The sequence below is a fragment of the Miscanthus floridulus genome, chromosome 10 (genome assembly GCF_019320115.1).
Source record: "Miscanthus floridulus cultivar M001 chromosome 10, ASM1932011v1, whole genome shotgun sequence".
NCBI classification, from domain to species: domain Eukaryota; kingdom Viridiplantae; phylum Streptophyta; class Magnoliopsida; order Poales; family Poaceae; genus Miscanthus; species Miscanthus floridulus.
The window spans coordinates 115,699,981-115,720,344 of record NC_089589.1 but is presented as its reverse complement, the minus strand read 5'-3'; the positions used below and the strand labels follow the sequence as shown (position 1 = coordinate 115,720,344).

General features: G+C 42.9%; 1 pseudogene; it reads right to left on the bottom strand.

Annotated features, from left to right (window-relative positions):
- Window positions 1–16,743: 16,743 nt before the first annotated feature.
- LOC136489359 (uncharacterized) lies at window positions 16,744–19,888 on the bottom strand (annotated as a pseudogene).
- Between the last annotated feature and the right edge of the window lie 476 nt (window positions 19,889–20,364).

Here is a 20,364-nt window from a genome sequence, read left to right as displayed (position 1 = left end):
GGGAAGGAAATGGGCCAGCAGGCCGGTTGGGCCAGCGGGAGGGAGAAATGGCCTGCGGGCCGAAACTGAGGAAGGGAGGGAAGGGAAAAGTAATTTTTTTCTTTTTCCAAATCAAATTTCCTAATGTATTTTTCAAATAAGTTTTGAATCCTTTTGAGTTTAAATAAAAAAACACTCAACATATTAAATACAATGCTCCAGCATGAGTGCATCAACATGTTACTAACCTTATATTTGATTTTATTTTCACAAAAAAATTATTTCTTTCCTATATTTCAATGTTCACATAATAACATAATTAAATCGAATTTTCTTATTTCAAAAAGACTGAAATTTTGGGTATTACAGTTTTATAGACTTTAAAAAATTGCAACGCTTTATCTTTAGTTTTCAATAAATACACGTAGCAAAATCTAGTGCAATCGTCTATAAATCTCATGAAGTATTGTTTACCACTTTTAGTCAATTCGCCATTCATTTCGCATAAATCAAAATGAACGAGTTCTAATGGTGCCAAGTTCCTCGCCTCAGCAGCCTTGTGAGGCTTACGTGGTTGCTTCGATTGCACACACACCTGGCACTTAGAATCTTTGACTAAGTTAAATTTCGGGGTTAAAATCATATTTGCAAGCCGCGTGAGACAGCCAAAATTAATGTGACAAAGTCGTGAATGCCATATATTCGACTCATTCGAAACATTAACATTGTTCACTACTTTATTACACACATCATCAAGCAAAGATAAGCGGAACAAGCATCCGCAATCATAACCTTTTTCCAACAAATGTTCCATATCTCGACACAACACACTTATTGGACTCAAGCACAATTTTAAAGCCATCGCGACACATTTGAGAACCGCTAACAAGATTCTTCTTGATGGAGGGGACATGCTGCACGTTCTTTAATAGCACCGTCTTTCCCAAAGTAAACTTCAGAACGACCATACTAGCACCAAGAACACGCGCATGCAAACCGTTTCCCATCAGCAAGGCTTCAGTCCTATCGGCCTGATAGGAAGTAAACAAAGAAACATCAGCACATACATGAATATTAGCACCGTTGTCCATCCACCACTCAGGTGAAAGACAAACTAAAAGAACAAACGGTAAAGAATTACCATACCCAGATGTTCCTCCTCCAGTCTCGCTAATCACCACATTTAGTGATTTCTTTTCTTGCTTATATTTACGGTCTAGGCATGCACTTACCCAATGCTCATCACTCCCGCAAACAAAGCAACATCCACCTTTCTTGTTGTTTTTCTTCTTAAATTGTGCAGTTTACTTAGGCTTTGTATTGTTGTTCTCTTGCATATTCTTCTTCTTTTTATTACGGGATACAAATGTTTGGCAGTAGATAGCACATTTCTGATAGGCAAATTCAAAGGTCAATTGGCTAGTGCATCTGCTGTAGATGGACATAATTGGTTGTATCTAGTTGCTTTAGGAGTCTTTGATTCTGAAACAAATGATAACTGGATATGCAGCCTGTTCGGTTGGCTGGTTCGTATCGTTGCTAGTTCGTGAATAAGTACTGCTGGCTGGTTTGTGTGAGAGAAAAATACTGTTCCGGCTGAAAATTTACGATCGTTTATGACAAGCCACAGCCAAACAAACAGGCTTATGGTTCATGAGTTAGCTTAGAGAGGCGATTGGATCACCGAGGGTTTAGCCATATGCACTGATGCTAGATAGGCTGTGATGGCAGGGGTAGCAGAAGTGTTTCCACAAGCTGAACATAGAGAATGCATGTTTCACTTAGTGTCAAACTTCTAGAAGAAATTCCATGGGAAGGTATTTGATGACCATCTTTGGCCTACAGCATCCTCGTGGAACTCCTATTTATTTGAGAAGCATTGGGCAGGAATGGAGGTGGCTAGGCTAGCCGCAACAGATTATCTAAGGCAATGCCACAAAAAGTTGTGGACTAGGAGTCAGTCCTTGACCATATACAAAGTTGACTATGTTACAAATAATTTGGCAGAGAGCTTCAACAATTGGATCAATCCTCACAAATCCATGAACTTAGATGACGAAGTGGCATCAAAGGATTTATTCTGCCACATGGTTATGACGAAGTGGCATCAAAGGAGGAAGATTGGACAAAAACTAGATGGATTTATTCTGCCACACATAATCAAGCAGCTTAATGAAAAGAGTAGGGAACTAAACTTGGAAGTGCTTGAATGTGGACCACATGTTACTAAAATAACTGCACTAGGAGGTAGTGGCTTCAGATTTGTGGTTAACTTGGAAGATAGAACTTGTTCTTGTCGAGAGTGGCAAGTTTCTGGTCTTCCATGCAAACATGCTCTTGCATTCATCATAGCTCTTGCTAATGGTAAAATAGAGATGCATGTGGACTCTTACTACTCCATTGAAAAATTTAGAGCAGCCTATGCCCAACTAATACTAGCTATGATTGATAAGACACAATGGACTAAATCTTCCCATGGGTTTTTTATGCACCCCCCACTATTGACACCCATAGCTGGTAGGCCTAAAACTGAGAGGCATAAAGGTGGCACTGAGAAGAAAAAAAGAAAGGGCCAGCACTAGTGTCCTATTTGCCTGGATTATGGGCATCATTAGCACAATTGCAAGAAAGGCAACCCAACTGAAATTGAAGCTATGAAGGCTGTGAGGTAAGAAATGTGTTCATATTTTGCTGCAACAAATAATTTACTACAACCCACTTACTAATCTCTTATTGCTCAATGTAGAGGACCACGAAAGAAGAAGGCAAAGACTACAAAATCTGCTCAAAGTTATATTATGCCTTTAGAGGATGAAGTACCAGCGCTATCTATGTCTTTTCCACCTAGATAATGTGCTCACTTGTGCAAAATCTATGAACTTGTGCAAAGTCTGATTACCTTTGCTAATTTGTGTGTATAAAATCTACTCACTTGTAAATTTCTAAGTACAAAATTTGCTTACTTGTGCTGATTTCTATGTACAAAATCTGCTCACATGTGCTGATTTGTAATTATATTGATTGATAACATAGTCAAAGCTTGGGAACTACAACTAAGAAGTCTCCAATTAAGATGATAACAAGTAAGAAGAGAAAAAAGCCTGACTCTACATCTGGACCTTCAAAGAGTTCAAACTGGTATTAAGATCTCTTTTGTATTTTATTTAATGAAACATGGTTTCCAATCTAATTAGAGAACCTAATTACCAATCTTCTCTCACCATAGCCAAAGCATGGAGATTACAAGCAAGAAAAATGAGAAACATGGTAACTCCAGCTCTAGAGCATAAAAAAGATAACATGTTACATTTGATATGGTAGTTCTTCCTTTTGTTGTTACATCTAAATTCAACTTCGATATATGTACATGTGCAGGTCAAGAAGCGGCTCCAATCAACCCGAGCCAATTTCCACCAAGTTTCATTCTTCAACAAAGGAGAAGGCTAAAAGGACCAAGAAACAACTTACTTCAAACCTGAAAAAAAATTCCTATGCTGCCACTTGACAGCCCTGCAATGGGCACCAGAAACAAAACAGCTAAGCTTGCTAGTCCTGCAAATAGCACAAGAAGCAAGAGAAGGTTGAGCTTGTGATTCTCTATGTAGATATGATTGGCAATGTGTAAGGCATATGCTCTATGAACTATAATGTAGTGCAACTGATGTGTGTATGATGAACCTGCTATTCTGTAATGTGAATTTAGACCCCTATGTATGAACCTTCATGTGTTTATGTTTATGAACCTGATAATGCATGCATATTTATGAACCTGGACATGTGAACTTAGACCCCCTATTGTATGGATTTGTTGAGCTAATGTGAGGTGTGCAAGGTGTTTACATTTTTTTGTTTTTTAAGTATGCTGACAATGTGGTTAGATTTGTGAAGCTTGTGCATCAAATTTATTGATTATTATTGCCACTCTTCAATTATCAAAATGCTATGTTTCATTCACAAGTATATTTGTGATATTTGTGCTTTCCTTATTTGACATTATGTCTATTTATTCTTTTCTTATCTGGCACTACATGTTGCTAGTCATAGAAGGGCATATATGTTATTTTAGGTGGCACTTGACACCGTTACTGCATCAAATGGACGGAAGTGCCATATACGGTAGGAATTTTCAAGTTGACGCTGGATAAGGAAGTTTAAAATTTCCAGTGCCAAATACGGAAGAGTGATTTGTTTCAGTGCCAAATACAGAATTCTCTTGTTAATGTTATCCGTACATGAGTCGTTAAGGGAATTTTTTTTTGTTATGTGAAGGCTTGCCAATGTTCTCACGAGCTGATAGTACAAGTGTAGTCGTCGTGCGGCATAGATTCTGAAACTAAAATAGTAATTTGGAGTAGCTTTATTTGCTAGCAGTTAGTGCTTAACTAGTACTGTCGTTTTACCAACAGGTGCTCGAGCAGAAAGAATGGTATGTGGTCCAGTGGCGGATGGACAGAGAATGGTATTCTCCAAGTGCGGCGGTCTTCCCAGAGTGATAAATACTGCAGACGCGGAGGCCATTCTGCATAAGATCGTCAATTACCTTCCCCAGTTGAAGAAACTCGAAGTCTCCGGCATCAGCCAGAAACATGGACGATGGTCTTTATTGTACTTACGCATCATGAATCATTTGGAATCCTTGTCACTGCAGTTCGAGAGGAACAACCATTTCCTTCATTGGGAGGAACTCGTCTACATTCCCACAAGCCTACGGAGCCTGAATATGATCGGCCACGTCGAGCAGCTGCCACAGAGCATCGAGGATGCTGTTAATCTCGGGAAGCTGACTTTAGAGATGACTAATGCACTGTTGACAGCAGAGATCATACCGCTGCTCGGGAACCTACCAAGTCTGCATACTCTGCGCCTTCGCGTCAGCTAGGATCAACAACATGGTGAGCTCCAATTCCCCACTGCCCTTTTCAGCAAACTCCAGGTCCTCGAGATTGCCTGCAAATCCAAGTTGCATGTAAGGTTTGACGAGGGAGCCATCGAGAAGCTTGAGCTGCTGAAGGTCCACTGCCTTGAAGGTTCAGAGATGCAGTTTTTGGCGCTAGAGCACCCGTTTTCCCCAAAGCAAGTATGGCTTCTGGGTTCCTTTGACGGCGTACTCAAGGAAGCAGTCCAGCAGCAGCATGTCAAGCACCCGAAGAAACCTGCTCCGAAGCTGGAGGTCCGCCGGCCACGTTCATACCAGGTGTGGAGATCGTGATTAGGCTTGCCCTCGTCTCAAGCATAACTTACTGTTCCTGCACCGCACGTACGACTGGTGCCGCTCGTTCCCTCTAATTATTCCCTTTTTTTGTTTGAATAATTGTGCTTTAGTTCTAATAATCTCTTCTAAAAGTGAGCACCGGTTGTTATGTATATATTCGTGTATAATAAATGCTCTCGTGTCGTTGAATGTAGATACCTGTTCAGTTGGTGGGATTGTATATTTTGTTCTCTTACCCAATTATTACTAGGCGCATTGCCATGTGCCTGTATATAGCGGGAAAAAGGCCTTTAAGTAGATTATTACTGTACAGTTGTCACGCATTTGTCAGCCTGGTACATGATCACTACCTCCCCTATAACTTTGTCCTTCACTATCCCGAGAGAGATGGATGTATTGGGGCCGGGTTCAGATCTCACCGTCCCTGCTTATTGATGCGAGCCCGCATGTTTGCCTTTTGGTTGCTGAAACTCGCATGAGGGCCCAGCCCAAAGCAGCAGAGCTTCACAGACTTCTTGTTTCCTCTTTGGGTTTGGGCCTCGCTGTGAGTGAGTGTCGGCCCCGTGACGGACAGGACAGCCCACGCTGGAACTTGACAACACGCTGTTTCCTTGGCTGAGCTTTGCCTAGTTCTGTTCGTTCCCGTTCTCATTTATCCTCTCCATGTATGTATCTACGTACTACTCTTTTCGACATCTTCTAGGTAGGCTGTCGTACTGTTCAGTGGAGTATATATTAATTGTACATGGCACAAAAACAAAGATTGTCGTCGTTTGTGAGTTCTGTTGTGAATGAAGTTGAGAAACCATATGTGCTGTCGTCATATATATCACTGGTGCATTGCCAGGGCGGAAGGATAAATAATAAATAAATAAAAAGTTATCATCGGCCGGCAGGTCACTGCACACCGCCCTTGCCGTGGTTGTGAGAAGATGACTGTAGTTTTGGTTAATAATCAGTAGCATCAGGAGGTAGGACTTATCCTCTCATTGTTGTCAGCCTCTGCGGTCTGAATCAGACTGGGTAGGAAAATGTTGTCATCGGCCAGCTGGTCACAGCACACCGTGGAACGCGGCTAGTGCTGTGTCTGCAACCGTGCTCGATATCTCCAGCTGATTGCTTGCATGCATGCTGTACGTTCTGGATCATCGCATTCGCATCTCCTAAACGTAACTCTCGGTATATCATGGGAGCAGAGATGTAGAAATGATGCTCGCGAAGAATTGCTAAAAATTATGTATATATTCTCCTTTTTTCTCACTCCTGCTCTCTTAATCTTGTTGAATGGAGATCAATTGGCTGGCGTGTTCATTTTTTAAAAAGACTCTCGTGATCATTCCACATTCGGTACACTACCACTGTTGCGATGTACTCCTATTTAATTTGTCAACAAGGTAGAGGATGTTTCTTCTATGATTAAACTGAAGACACAAGTGATTGGTGTTCTGCACTGCTGAATGAAGCTGAGAATGTGTGTGTGGGTGGAAAATGTTAGAAATTTAGGCATTTTCATTATCAGTTTAATCCAGAAAGATAACATCAGCAGGTTCGTGACGGCATATATGTGCATGTGTATATCTCTAACGAACGCTACAACATGCAGAGATGACATACAGATAGATACAGTAAAAATACAGATTACAGTAATCAGGAAGATTAGACTGTACCCAGCGGAGGGTCCCATGCCGAGGGCATCGGATGCTTCATTTGCACTAGTTGACTTAGTGCGTTGCTCGAAGTCGCGGACCACAGTCGGTGCAGGACGATGTTCGCAGTGTAGTCCTACGAACGGATCACCAGGAAGAAGGCAGCTTGCGGTTCCGTAGGCAATCACCGGGAAGAAGACAGGATTTGCCGCCAGGAAGAAGACGTACGTGGACGAGCAGTCGCGGATCGCTCCCTAAAAACCTAATCGCCGCGCACTCCATGCAAGGGTCACCAGCGGACGAGGGTTCCGGAGGCACCTGCTCTCCCGCTACTCTGTACGCGCAGAGGTACGGGACAGGGAAGACAGAGGGCTGCGGAGATGTGGATTCTCTCGGGAACGGTTGTGGGAGACGGGGTCTGAACTGACGGAGGATTGTGGATATATGGCTACGACAGGAGAAGGGACGAAGGCAGCGGAGAATGCTAGGAGACTAGAAGAGGTTCACCGGCGGACAAGGGTTCTGGAGGCACCTGCTCTCCCGCTACTCTGTACGCGTAGAGGTACGGGACGGGGAAGACAGAGGGTTGTGGAGATGTGGATTCTCTCGGGAACGGTTGTGGGAGACGGGGTTTGGACTGACGGAGGACTGCGGATATATGGCTGCGACAGGGGAAGGGACGAAGGCAGCGGAGAATCCCAGGAGACTGGAAGCGGAAGGGATGGTAACTGACGCAGTCAGTTCGCCTCCACCATCAAGGACTGAACTCCCATGCTCGCCTCGCCACGCCACGCCACGCCACGGCCTCGGCCTCGGACTGGCCCGGCCCGCGCCTGCGCCCACGCCCACGCCCACGGCCCGGCCCAGCCGACGGCGGCGGCGACGCGCGCGCACGAGTAGCACGCCTTTATCCTTTTCTCAGCTTCTCAATTTAGATGAATAATTTCCAACCATATAAGCTGAGTCAGCGTTCAGTCAAAATCCCGTATGGTATTAAACCATACAACACTTAATGTTACGTACCATAGAGTTTTATTTGATTATTAAATATTATATGGGCTAAGCCCATATTATATCCAACAATCACACCAAACTCTAGGGTTTGTAACAAAGTAGTCTTAGAACCATATTTCTTTTATATACCAGTGTTTCGATGGAGACTGTTAAGTTGAACATCTATCTAGAATCATAGTTTCACTCAGTCACAACTAAACAATGGACTAAGCCTTGAGTTGACAGTTTTGTGTGAGGTGAATGTCACTAAAGTCCTTAGCTGATACTGGGCAGCAAAAGGCATCCCCTCTATTTGAAGCATATAAGTCATACTTCAGTGCCTTTCATGAGTATTTAGAGATCACCCAAATCTCATAGACTGTGACCAGCAGTCTGACTCATATAGGTGTGTTCCTCAAAAGATGTTCTGTAGGACATCTTTGCTTTGACAAGCCACTTGGAACACATTAAGGCAAAAGCTAGCCTACCTTACAGAAAGGAAAAATATGCATCAGAAATGAGTTTTACTAAAGATCTTTCCTCACAGTTTACTACTAGCTTGTTTCACCGTCCTACTTCACGGAATCTCCGATCATATAGAACAGGATACCACTATAGTAAATTTCAAGTGGGTCTCAAACCCATCTCTCTCGATGCACTTTCTATCACATTGTGTGACAGACCCTTAGTGAACTGATCTGCCAGATTGTTAGACGTGTGAACATAGTCCAACGCTATTATTCCGGAGTTTCTCAATTTTCTAACAGATTTTAGTTGTCTCTTAACATGCCTTGTGGACTTCATGTTGTCCTTAGAACTGTTAACCTTTGTAATCACAGTCTGGTTATCACAGTTCATAGAAATAGCTGGTATGGGTTTTTCAACAATCGGTAAATGCATAAGGAGATCACGAAGCCACTCAACCTTAGATCCAGTACTGTCTAATGCTGTGAGTTCTGCTTCCATTGTAGACTTCGTTAAGATAGTCTGCTTGCAAGACTTCCACGAAACAGCGCCACCTCCAAGCGAAAACACATATCCACTTGTGGCATAAAGCTCATCAGCATCAGAAATCCAGTTGGCATCACAGTAGCCTTCCAGCACTTTTGATGTCCGGTATAACAAATACCATAGCTCATGGTCCCTTTTAGATAGCGCATCACTCTCTCAAGAGCACGTCAGTGATCATCTCTCGGGTTTGACACAAACCGGCTCAGCTTGCACACAGCAAATAAGATGTCAGGCCTCGTTACACTAGCAAGATACATGAGCGAACCAATGATCTGGGAATATCTCAACGAATCCCTTGCTATTCTCCGATTTTTCCTCAATAGCACACTAGGGTCATAAGGTGTAGGAGCAGGTGCACAGTCACTGAACCCAAAGCAACTCAGCACATTTTCCACATAGTGGGTTTATAACAGAGTTACCCCACCATCACCTTCTCTTAGAAGCTTGATATTAAGAATAACATCAGCCTCTCCCAAATCTTTCATCTCAAAATTTTTAGATAGAAATTCCTTCACCTCCTCGATCACTTTGAGGCTGGATCCAAAGATTAGTATGTCATCAACATATAAGCACAAAATGACTCCTCCACCCCCACCATACCAATAGTATACACATTTGTCAGCTTCATTCACAACGAAGCCATCAGATGTTAAAGTTCTATCGAACTTCTCATGCCATTGCTTAGGAGCTTGTTTTAGGCCGTATAATGACTTTAATAATTTACGCACCTTGCCTTCTTGACCATTTGCTACAAACCCATCCGGCTGATCCATATAGATCTCCTCCTCCAACTCTCTGTTTAGGAAAGCTGTCTTAACGTCCATTTGATGAGCGATGAGACCATAAGAGGCTGCCAGGGAAAGCAAAACTTGAATTGCGGTCAATCGGGCTACCGGTGAATAAGTATCAAAGAAATTCTCACCTTCCTTTTGAGTATAACCCTTGGCCATAAGCCTTGCCTTGTACCTCTCGATAGTACCATCAGGCCTAAGCTTTTTCTTGAACAACCATTTGCACTCTATAGGCTTGCACCCATAGGGACGATCAATAATTTCCCAAGTTCCATTAGACATAATAGAATCCATCTCACTTCGTACTGCTTCCTTCCATAAGTCAGCATCAGGAGAGGAATATGCCTCTTCAATGGTCGTTGGTGTGTTATCCACAAGGTACACAATATAGTCATCACCAAAAGACTTTGCAGTCCTCTGTCTCTTGCTTTTTCTGGTGACTATATTGTCATCCTCCTCAGGATTTTGCACATAGGGTTCCTCAATTTGTTCTATCGGAGTAAAATTTTCATGCTCATAGAGAATTGTAAATTCATGACTAGTTGTGCTAGGTGCATTTTTCATGGGAAACTCATTCTAAAAAATGTAGCGTCTCTAGATTCTATGATTGTATCAACAGCTATCTCAGGAACACTAGAGTTTATAATTAAAATCTACAACCCACGCTGTGAATAGCATAACCAAGAAATACACAATCAATAGTCTTTGGTCCAAGCTTTCGCTTTTTGTTTATTGGCACATTCACCTTTGCCAAACAACCCCAAGTTCGCAGGTAAGAGAGATTTAATCTCTTCTTCTCCCATTCCTCGAATGGTGTAATTTCTTTGTTCTTTGTGGGCACTCTATTTAGGACATGACATGCTGTCAATATAGTCTCACCCCACTATTCCTTAGATAGTCCCGCAGTCTCTAACATGGCATTTAACAAATCAGTTAAAGTGCGGTTCTTTTTCTCTGCAATTCCATTGGACTATGGTAAGTATGGTGGCGTCCTCTCTTGAATAATTCCATGCACCGCGCAAAACTCAAAAAATTCATTTGAGAAATATTCTCCCCCGCGATCGGATCGCAAACACTTGATTTTCTTCTCAAGTTGATTTTCTACCTCAGCTTTACAGACTTTAAAGTTATGCAACGCTTCATCTTTAGTTTTTAATAAATACACGTAGCAAAATCTAGTACAATCATCTATAAATCTCATGAAGTATCGTCTACCTCCTTTAGTCAATTCGCCGTTTATTTCGCATAAATCAGAATGAACGAGTTCTAATGGTGCCAAGTTCCTCGCCTCAGCAGCCTTGTGAGGCTTGTGCGGTTGCTTCGATTGCACACACACCTGACACTTAGAATCTTTGACTAAATTAAAATTTGGGATTAAATTCAAATTTGCAAGCCGCGTGAGACAGCCAAAATTAATGTGACAAAGTCATGAATGCTAAATATTCGACTCATCCGAAGCATTAACATTGTTCACCACTTTATTACTCACATCATCAAGCAAAGATAAGCGGAACAAGCCTCCGCAATCATAACCTTTTCCGACAAATGTTCCATGTCTCGACACAACATATTTATTGGACTCAAGCACAATTTTTAAGCCATCGCGACACATCTGAGAAGCGCTAACAAGATTCTTCTTGATGGAGGGGACATGATGCACGTTCTTTAATAGCACCGTCTTTCCCGAAGTAAACTTCAGAACGACCGTACCAGCACCAAGAACACGCGCATGTGAACCATTTCCCATCAGCTAGGCTCCAGTCCTGCTGGCCTGATAGGAAGTAAACAAAGAAACATCAGCACACACATGAATATTAGCACCGCTGTCCATCCACCACTCAGGTGAAAGACAAACTGAAAGTACAAAGGGTAAAGAATTACCATACCCAGATGTTCCTCCTCCAGTCTCGCTAATGACCACGTTTGTTGATTTCTTTTCTTGCTTATATTTGCGGTCTGGGCACGCACTTGCCCAATGCTCATCACTCCTACAAACAAAGCAGCCTCCACTTTTTTGGTTGTTTTTCTTCTTGAACTATGCAGTTTGCTTTGGCTTTGTATTGTTGTTCTTTTGCATCTTCTTCTTCTTTTTATTACCAGATGCAAATGAGTTTTTCTTCTGCACCATATTGGCGGTGGAAGATTCAATTCCTTTTCCACGGTTGTCTTTTGCTCTCGCCCTCTCCTCAACATCAAGAGATCCAATAAGCTCAGCCACGCTAAACTCTTATCTCTTGTGTTTTAGAGAAATATCAAAATCCCTCCAAGAAGGTGGCAGCTTAGCGATTATACCGCCGGCCACAAACTTGTCGGGCAACAGACATGGGAAATGTTCTAGTTACTTCGCTAGCGCCTGTATCTCATGAGCCTGTTCGACCACAGAATGCTTTTCAACCATTTTGTAGTCATACAACTGCTTCATAAGGTACAACTCACTGCCAGCATCAGAAACCCCAAACTTTGCCTCAAGAGCATCCCATAACTCTTTGCCTGATGTGCAAGATATGTAGTTTTTCTCATACTTGGGATGAAGTGCACTGATCACGGCGCCTCAAAATAGGTTATCGGCAGCCAAGAACCTTCTCTCCTCCTCAGGAGTAAACTGTTCAGGCTTCCCCTATGCGGCGTGATAGAAGTTCATCGCAGTCAACCACAATACCATCTTGGCACGCCATATCATAAAATTCTTGCCATCAAAATTATTTGGCTTCAAAGCAGTAGCAAAACCACTTACAGAAAATTGCCTAACATTAGGTTTTTGGATTGTTAGAAATTTATGCATTTTCATTATCAGTTTAATCCAGAAAGATAACATCAGCAGGTTCGTGATGGCATATATGTGCATATGTATATCTCTAACGAACGCTACAGCATACAGAGATGACATACAGATAGATATAGTAAAAATACAGATTACAGTAATCAGGAAGATTATACTGTACCCAGCGGAGGGTCCCATGCCGAGGGTTTCGGATACTCCATTCGCACTAGTCGACATAGTGCGTTGCTCGAAGTCATGGACCACAGTCGGTGCAGGACGATATTCGTAGTGCAGTCCCACGACAGGATCACCAGGAAGAAGGCATCTTGCGGTTCCGTAGGCAATCACTAGGAAGAAGACGGGATTTGCCGTCAGGAAGAAGACGTACGTGGACGAGCAGTCGCGGATCGCTCCCCAAAAACCTAATCACCGCGCACCCCATGCAAGGTTCACCAGCGGACGAGGGTTCCAGAGGCACCTGCTCTTCCGCTACTCTGTGCACGCAGAGGTATGGGGCAGGGAAGACAGAGGGCTACGGAGATGTGGATTCTCTCGGGAACGGTTGTGGGAGACGGGGTCTGGACTGATGGATGACTGTGGATATATGGCTACGACAGGGGGAAGGGACGAACGCAGCTGAGAATCCCAGAAGACTGGAAGCGGAAGGGACAGTAACTGACGCAGTCAGTTTGCCTCCACCATCAAGGAGTGAAACTCCCATGATAATGTGGATTGAAGTGGCAAAAGACTGGCCACGCCCGCCCGCCGCCTGCCGAGGCCGTGGGCCTCGGCCCGGCCCGCGCCCACGGCTACGGCCCGGCCGGCGGCAGCGGCGGCGCGCGTGCGCTTGTGGCACGCCTTTATCCTTTTCTCAGCTTCTCAATTTAGATGAATAATTTCCAACCATATAAGCTAAGTCAGCGTTCAGTCAAAACCACGTATGGTATTAAACCATACAACAGTTAATGTTATGTAACATAGTGTTTTATTTGATTATTAAATATTATATGGGCTAAGTCCATATAATATCCAACAGAAGACGGCTCGTCGGTGAAAGTAAAATGGAAGGAAAGCTGGAGCTGAGTGCCGCTCCTGAGCTAAGCCAAGCTATGCCACATTAGCTTTGTTGGCCAGGCCTGTTGAACGACCAGCATATTCGTCGTGGTCCCGTCTGAGTCACGAGCATGCGAGTGGGACCCCTGGACCCGATCATCACAGAGAGAGTGAATGTGATGAAGACTGGCAGTGAGATCAAGCAGGATGGTTTATTAGATCAGCAATGGTGAACAGAACAGAGCGACAGCAATCACTCATCGAGTCATGAGCCATGGCCCGCATGCTGCATGAACATGCCTCAAGTCAAGGTCATCATCGTCTCCGGTGGCTTTGGTTGGGGCCACCACTACGACCGCACTTGGGCTGTGTTTAGTTGGAGGGAAAAAGTCTACTTAACCTTGCACCTTTCATACTTGGTCTATTTCACCCCTAACTATGAAACCGTCTATTTTACCCTCTGAACTTTCCAAAACCGTCTATTTTTGACAGTAGTTGGGGGTGAAGTAGACCAAGTATGAAAGGTGGGGGGTTAAGTAGACTTTTCCCTTAGTTGGAGGGAAAGTTGGAATTTGGGTACTGTAGTACTTTCGTTTTTATTTGGCAAATAGTGTTCAATCATGGACTAATTAGGCTCAAAACGTTCGTCTCGCGATATCCAACCAAACTGTGTAATTAGTTTTTTTTCGTCTACATTTAATGCTCCATATATATATCGTAAGATTCGATGTGACGGGTACTGTAGCACTTTTTTTTTGAAACTGAACACGGGCTTACTGCGAATTCATGATTATATAATAAATAAATGTCTGATGCACGGCCCAACAACCTTACTGTACACAGTGCCGTATCATGTATTATCCGTGCGCTCGGAGCACTACACCATCTGGCATCTGCGGCATACAAAGGCTCAAGGCTACCTACCTGTGGTTCACTAAACCAGAACCAGGCGCCGCTGCGCGGCACGACAATAATTGAGTCCATACCCGCTGCTGCTCTTTTAACAGCATGTTTGGTTTGCAGCACGAGATCATCCAACGGACCATCCGAACCTATATCCGAGCCTAGACGCCGTGTGGATTGGGTTTCCGGTTGACGTCGTCCGTCATCTGCGAAGCAATAATAGCAGGTCAATCAGTGGAATGCGGTGATCCAGCAAAAATGATTGGACCACCTCATGCCGCATGAACCCATGCCGAACGAGATCGTTCGTCGAACCAAACATGCTAGTAACCATATAATTGGGAGTACAGAGCTGTGATCATTGTACTGGAGTAGCTAGCACTGTAATAGCCTTTCAATGAACCAGTTCCATGGCGCAACCGCCACCTAAGTGTGGCCAGTACCATATGCTTTCAAGTCACATTACTAAATGAGACTTTTCCCTGTGTGCCCTTATAAAAGATCGTAATCCCCTGTGTGCCCCTGAAAAAATTCAGCGGTCTTCAGCGCCACTACTCCAACTTTTTCGTGTCATCCATGCCACTTCCGTCAGTTTGGGCTCTAACGCCGTTAAACTGCAGGTGTGAAAAGACGAAAATGCCCTTAAGTTCAAATATGTTATTAATTTTTTTTGAGCATCTTAACGACTTCAAATGAAAAAACTCAAAACTAGAAAGTTGTAGATCTCGTCGAGATCTATAATTTTCATATAAATTTTTTTTTCATTTAATTTCGCAAAAAAAATATGATTTGATATGATTAATATATCTTAGAAAAATCATATTATTTTTTTTGCGAAATTAAATGAAAAAAAAAATTTATATGAAAATTATAGATCTCAACGAGATCTACAACTTTCTAGTTTTGAGTTTTTTCATTGGAAGTCGTTAAGATGCTCAAAAAAAATTAATAACATATTTGAACTTAAGGGCATTTTCGTCTTTTTACACCTGCAGTTTAACGGCGTTAGAGCCCAAACTGACGGAAGTGGCATAGATGACACGAAAAAGTTGGAGTAGTGGCGCTGAAGACCGCTGAATTTTTTCAGGGGCACACAGGGGATTACGATCTTTTATAAGGGCACACAGGGAAAAGTCTCTTACTAAATTGCTGACACAAGCACACATCAGCGAGGGCTATAACGCCCGAGGATGCAAACAACCTATCACACGCAGAAAGCCACTTCAAGACCAGCGAAGATGTAGCACCCGGTTTTAAGGACAAAACTAGACACACACCATATGTGAGCCCAGAAAGTCAAATCACACATTGACCCTTCGAGCTTTGTGTGGAGCGTTGACAACTTGCTATGCAAGAGATGAGAAGACCCTTCCTTGGTGGAGAGACTCCATTGTGAACTGATTTGGGTTTAGGGTTAGGGTTAGGGATTACTGTTCATCCTCCCCATGGTGCTTCGTGGGTTAGGGTTCGGCTTGGAGTGCCGAGACCCCTATCTCTTCTCTTCTCTGATCCGAACACGGATGTTCTTTTCTTGCCGTGCGTTCGCGAGTACGGTGGTGCGGCATCTTTCCCCGCTCAGTGGTGGTGGTGACCGGGAGTTGGGTGACATCCGCCACCCCCGGTCTCTTTTCTGTTTGCTCTTACCCGGTTAGGGTTAGGGTCTCAATCCGAAACGGATTGGACCCTTCTTCTCTTTCATTTCTTTTCAATGCTCTACCCCATACTTTGACCTTGGTTCTGATACCATTGTTAGGATCAGGGAGTACCTCTGTAAGGTAGATTCGGGGTAGACTTTTCTCTTAGATGTGAAAACTATTGATGTACCTTGGTCTAGGTCACCATTCGGTCCATGGCGCCACAACGGCTTGGACGACGGTGACATGGCAGCTCGGTGCAGTGGTTCCAGCGTGGTGGAGACGATGTCCAGTGGCGACGGCGGAGTCAATGGGGCTTCCCGTCGCTTGCAGCACATACTTTAGATCGGGTTAGGTTTTCTCTGTAGGTGGATCACGGCGGCTCCGTTCAAACTCTTAGTCGAGCCTTGATCCCCATCTCTCTTTATATAGTGCTGTGCGACAGGGGCCTACCAACCATATTAGAATTGGGCTCCCCCGATCAGGGTGCAGATCCAAGGGCCCAATAGATTGGCCGTTGGGCCTATTGGTGGAGATCAACTAACAAGCTCCAATTCCCCACTGCCCTTTTCAGCAAACTCCAGGTCCTCGAGATTGCCTGCAGGGCCGTCCCGGGAAAATTAGAGGCCCTGTACGATACTAAGAAATGAGGCCTATTAGCCTAGAAAAAAAAACTAAATATACGATATTATAAAGCATGCAGTATGTTGCAATAAAATATATATCAAGATTCAAGAATGATACCTATATTACATAATCTTTACTTGAATAACATCATTCTTTTAGTGTTCTTTGAAATGAAGTCTTCAATAATATGCTCATAATCAATCTTCTCCAACAGTTCACCTTCAAGTGCTATTATAGCCAAATCATTAAGTCTTTCTTGTGTCATTGTAGAACGCAAATAAGTCTTCAATAGCTTTAACTTAGAAAAGCTTCGCTCTACTGATGCAACAGTCACAGGAATAGTCAACAAAACTCTATATGCAATAGTTGCATTAGGAAAACAACCATGCTCCTTTAAAAACCGCAAAATTTCAACAGGCCCCATTCTTTCTTCTGGAATGAAGTCTTGTAGAAACTTCAGCTCCATATATAGTTCTTTGGCATCAATATCAGATTTTTCATCCTTTTTAAGGACAGCCTCAAGATTATCACAAGAAGACTTCAAGCTTTGGTTATCCAACGACCGCAATGTTTCCGAAGTAAATAAGAAACCAAAATTTTTTGGTATTCTTTGTACTGCTCAAATCTTGTTTCCAGAGAGACAATAGCTTGATCAATAAGAGTGTTAAAATACTCTATTCTAAATAACTCCTCTGGAGACATTGTGGCAATATTTGTGTCTTCTGGGTTCTCATCGTGATGCCTCTTTCTTGTAATTTTTCTTTTTTTAGTGAATGTAGTACCAATATCCATCTCAAGTGCAATTTCTTTGGCCGACTCCAAAGCTTGTAAGAAACCAGTTTCCCTATAGCCCTCGAAGAAAGAAATAAGCCCTTTCACTTTCTTGATAGCAACATCAATAAGCATATCCTTTTCTTGCATTTGTTTGCTTACCAAATTAGCAGCATACAGTACCTCATACCAAATAGCAACTGCCACTATAAAGTCATATTGTCCAAGTTCATTATTTGCCAAACCTTTAGCCTCACTACTCTTTGCTGGATCGTTATCAATATCAGATACCTAAATTAAAAGAAGGAAAACATTTTTAATATATGAGATAACCAACAAAAGTACATTATTAAATCAGTACCAATATGAAAATGTTGGATACCTGAAGTAGAGCCTCCCGAATGTCTGCACACTGAAACCTGATAGCTTTAACACTATCAATGCGACTCTCCCATCGTGTAGCTGAAACTGACTTGAGAGTCAGTCCAGTTATGTTTTCTTTTAGTATCTGCCATTTTTTTGTAGAGTTAGCAAATGCTGTGTAGATACGTTGGATGATTCCAAAAAAATCTTTAGCTCTGCCACAAGTCTTAGTAGCCATATCACAAAGTGTTAAATTAAGGCTATGACAACCACAAGCTGAATAAAAAGCTCTAGGATTTACATCCAAAAGCTTCCTTTGTACACCTTGATGTTTTCCTTTCATATTTGAACCATTATCATAGCCTTGTCCTCTCACATTATCTATGTCAAGATCAAGAATCTTTAGCTCATTCTCTAGCACATCAAAAAGTGCTTGTCCAGTCGTGTCATTTACATCTAAGAATCCTAGAAAGGATTCTTCAACATGACCTGATGTTGAGTCCACATATCTTATAATTAAAGACATTTGTTCTTGGTGACTTACATCAGGGGTACAATCAAGTATGACAGAGAAATACTTTGCACTCTTTATCTTCTTAATAATTTCAGACTTAATAGCAGAAGCAAGTAAGTGTATCAACTCATTCTGAATCCTAGGACCAAGATAATGAACGTGAGTTTCATCATTTGTAATCCGGCGGACATGCTCTTGAATAACTGGATCAAATTCAGCCAACATCTCTACTAAGCCCAAAAAATTCCCATTGCTATCATCATATAGTTTGCTGTTACTTCCACGAAATGCAAGATTATGCTTGGCAAGAAATTTTACTATGCCAACAATTCTAAATAAAACCTTCCTCCAATGGTCCTTTTCTTTCTCAAGTTGTCGTTGAGCAGCTTTGTCAATAGTTTGATCAGTTTGCAATCTGTTACGCAACTCATACCAAGCTGTCATGCTCAAAACATGATCTGCACTTGTCTCGTGCTCTTTGAGTCTCTGCCCAAGATGTATCCAGTCATTATAACCCTCATTTGCCAACTGACCTTTTCGATGACCTTTTGTAAATAATTTACAGCTGAAGCAAAAAACTCTATCAAGTTCCTTAGAATAAACAAGCCAATCCCTGTCACAGCTTTCTCCATTTGACAGAATTCTATCATAGAATAGTGAAGAAAATCTTCTAGATAACATGTCCTTAGGACCCTTCTGAATTGATAGGTCTCTTTTAGGGCCCTTTTGTGCTAAAATGTCAACTTGTCTACTATCAAGTGAATCCCAGTATCTTGGATCAAATATATCAGGCTGAAAAGAATCACTAGCATTTGAAGAAGGATTCAAGTCTTCACTGTCTATCTGAGTATTTGTGTTGTCAGCTTCCTCAACTTCAACATTATTTTCTGGAGGATCTATAGGATCATTATCAATATTATTGTCAATCGCCTGCCCCTCCTCAAGCAGGGCCCCTGCCTCAAGTGTTGGATTATCAGACGACACTTGTGACTGTTTTGTAACAAATCTATCCATAGCTCCTTGCTGAGATTGGACTAATTCCTCTATTCTTTGTTTCTTCTTACGCTTTTGAAAACCTGATTCAAATTTTCTAGAACGATTTGTAGAAGACATGGCTTCAATCTTTGAATGCTATTCCAGTAGGTGTCTAGATCAAAAGATAAAAAAAAACAAAATTTAGAGATCGATCAACTACTTATTATTGTTCGCGGCTACCAGTGAATGAATTGAAAAATAAATATGAATGATTTATATTACCTTCAGGGCCTTAGCGCCTCGCTCTCGCTGTTGCGGTTGCAGCTAGATCGTCACGGCTCACGCCCTGTCACTCGCGAAACGCTGCCGGCGGCCGGTACGGCGTCAGGCGATGGCGGCGACACGAGACGAGACGTCGAGAGGTAGTACGTGAGACCTAAGATTTGCGATCTGATTCAGTTGGGGAATTGGGATCGGCAACATTGCCAACTGAACAGCGGCCGGGCAACAAGCCATTGTTTATTGGGCTTTGGTCAATTGTTGTACACGTCGCTTTGCTAATGGGCCAAAGGCCAAAGCTACTGCTGTACGTTCTTATTTACCAAGCAATACATATATACGTATATATACTCTATATATATTTGGAGGCCCCTGAAAAGTGGAGGCTCTGTACCGTCGCACACGTTGCACGTGCCAAGGGACGGCCCTGTTGCCTGCAAATCCAAGTTGCATGTAAGGTGGTCCACTGCCTTGAAGGTTCAGAGATGCTGTTTTTGGCGCTAGAGCACCCGGTTTCCCCCAAGCAAGTATGGCTGCTGGGTTCCTTTGACGACGCACTCAAGGAAGCAGTCCAGCATCAGCTTGTCAAGCACCCGATGAAACCTGCTCCGAAGCTGGAGGTCCGCCGGCCACGTTCATACCAGGTGTGGAGATCGTGATTAGGCTTGCCCTCGTCTCGAGCAACGGCGGAGCCACGTATTGGGCAGAGGGCTCCGGCCCCCCTTGCCCCATAAAAAAAATAAAGATATATGCTGCGGATGTGCAAGCTCCGCCATGCTAGCTAGTGCAAAGCTGCAGGATTGTCTGAGCAAGTAAGTTGGCCATACACTAGTAGAGATGTAGTAGTAATAA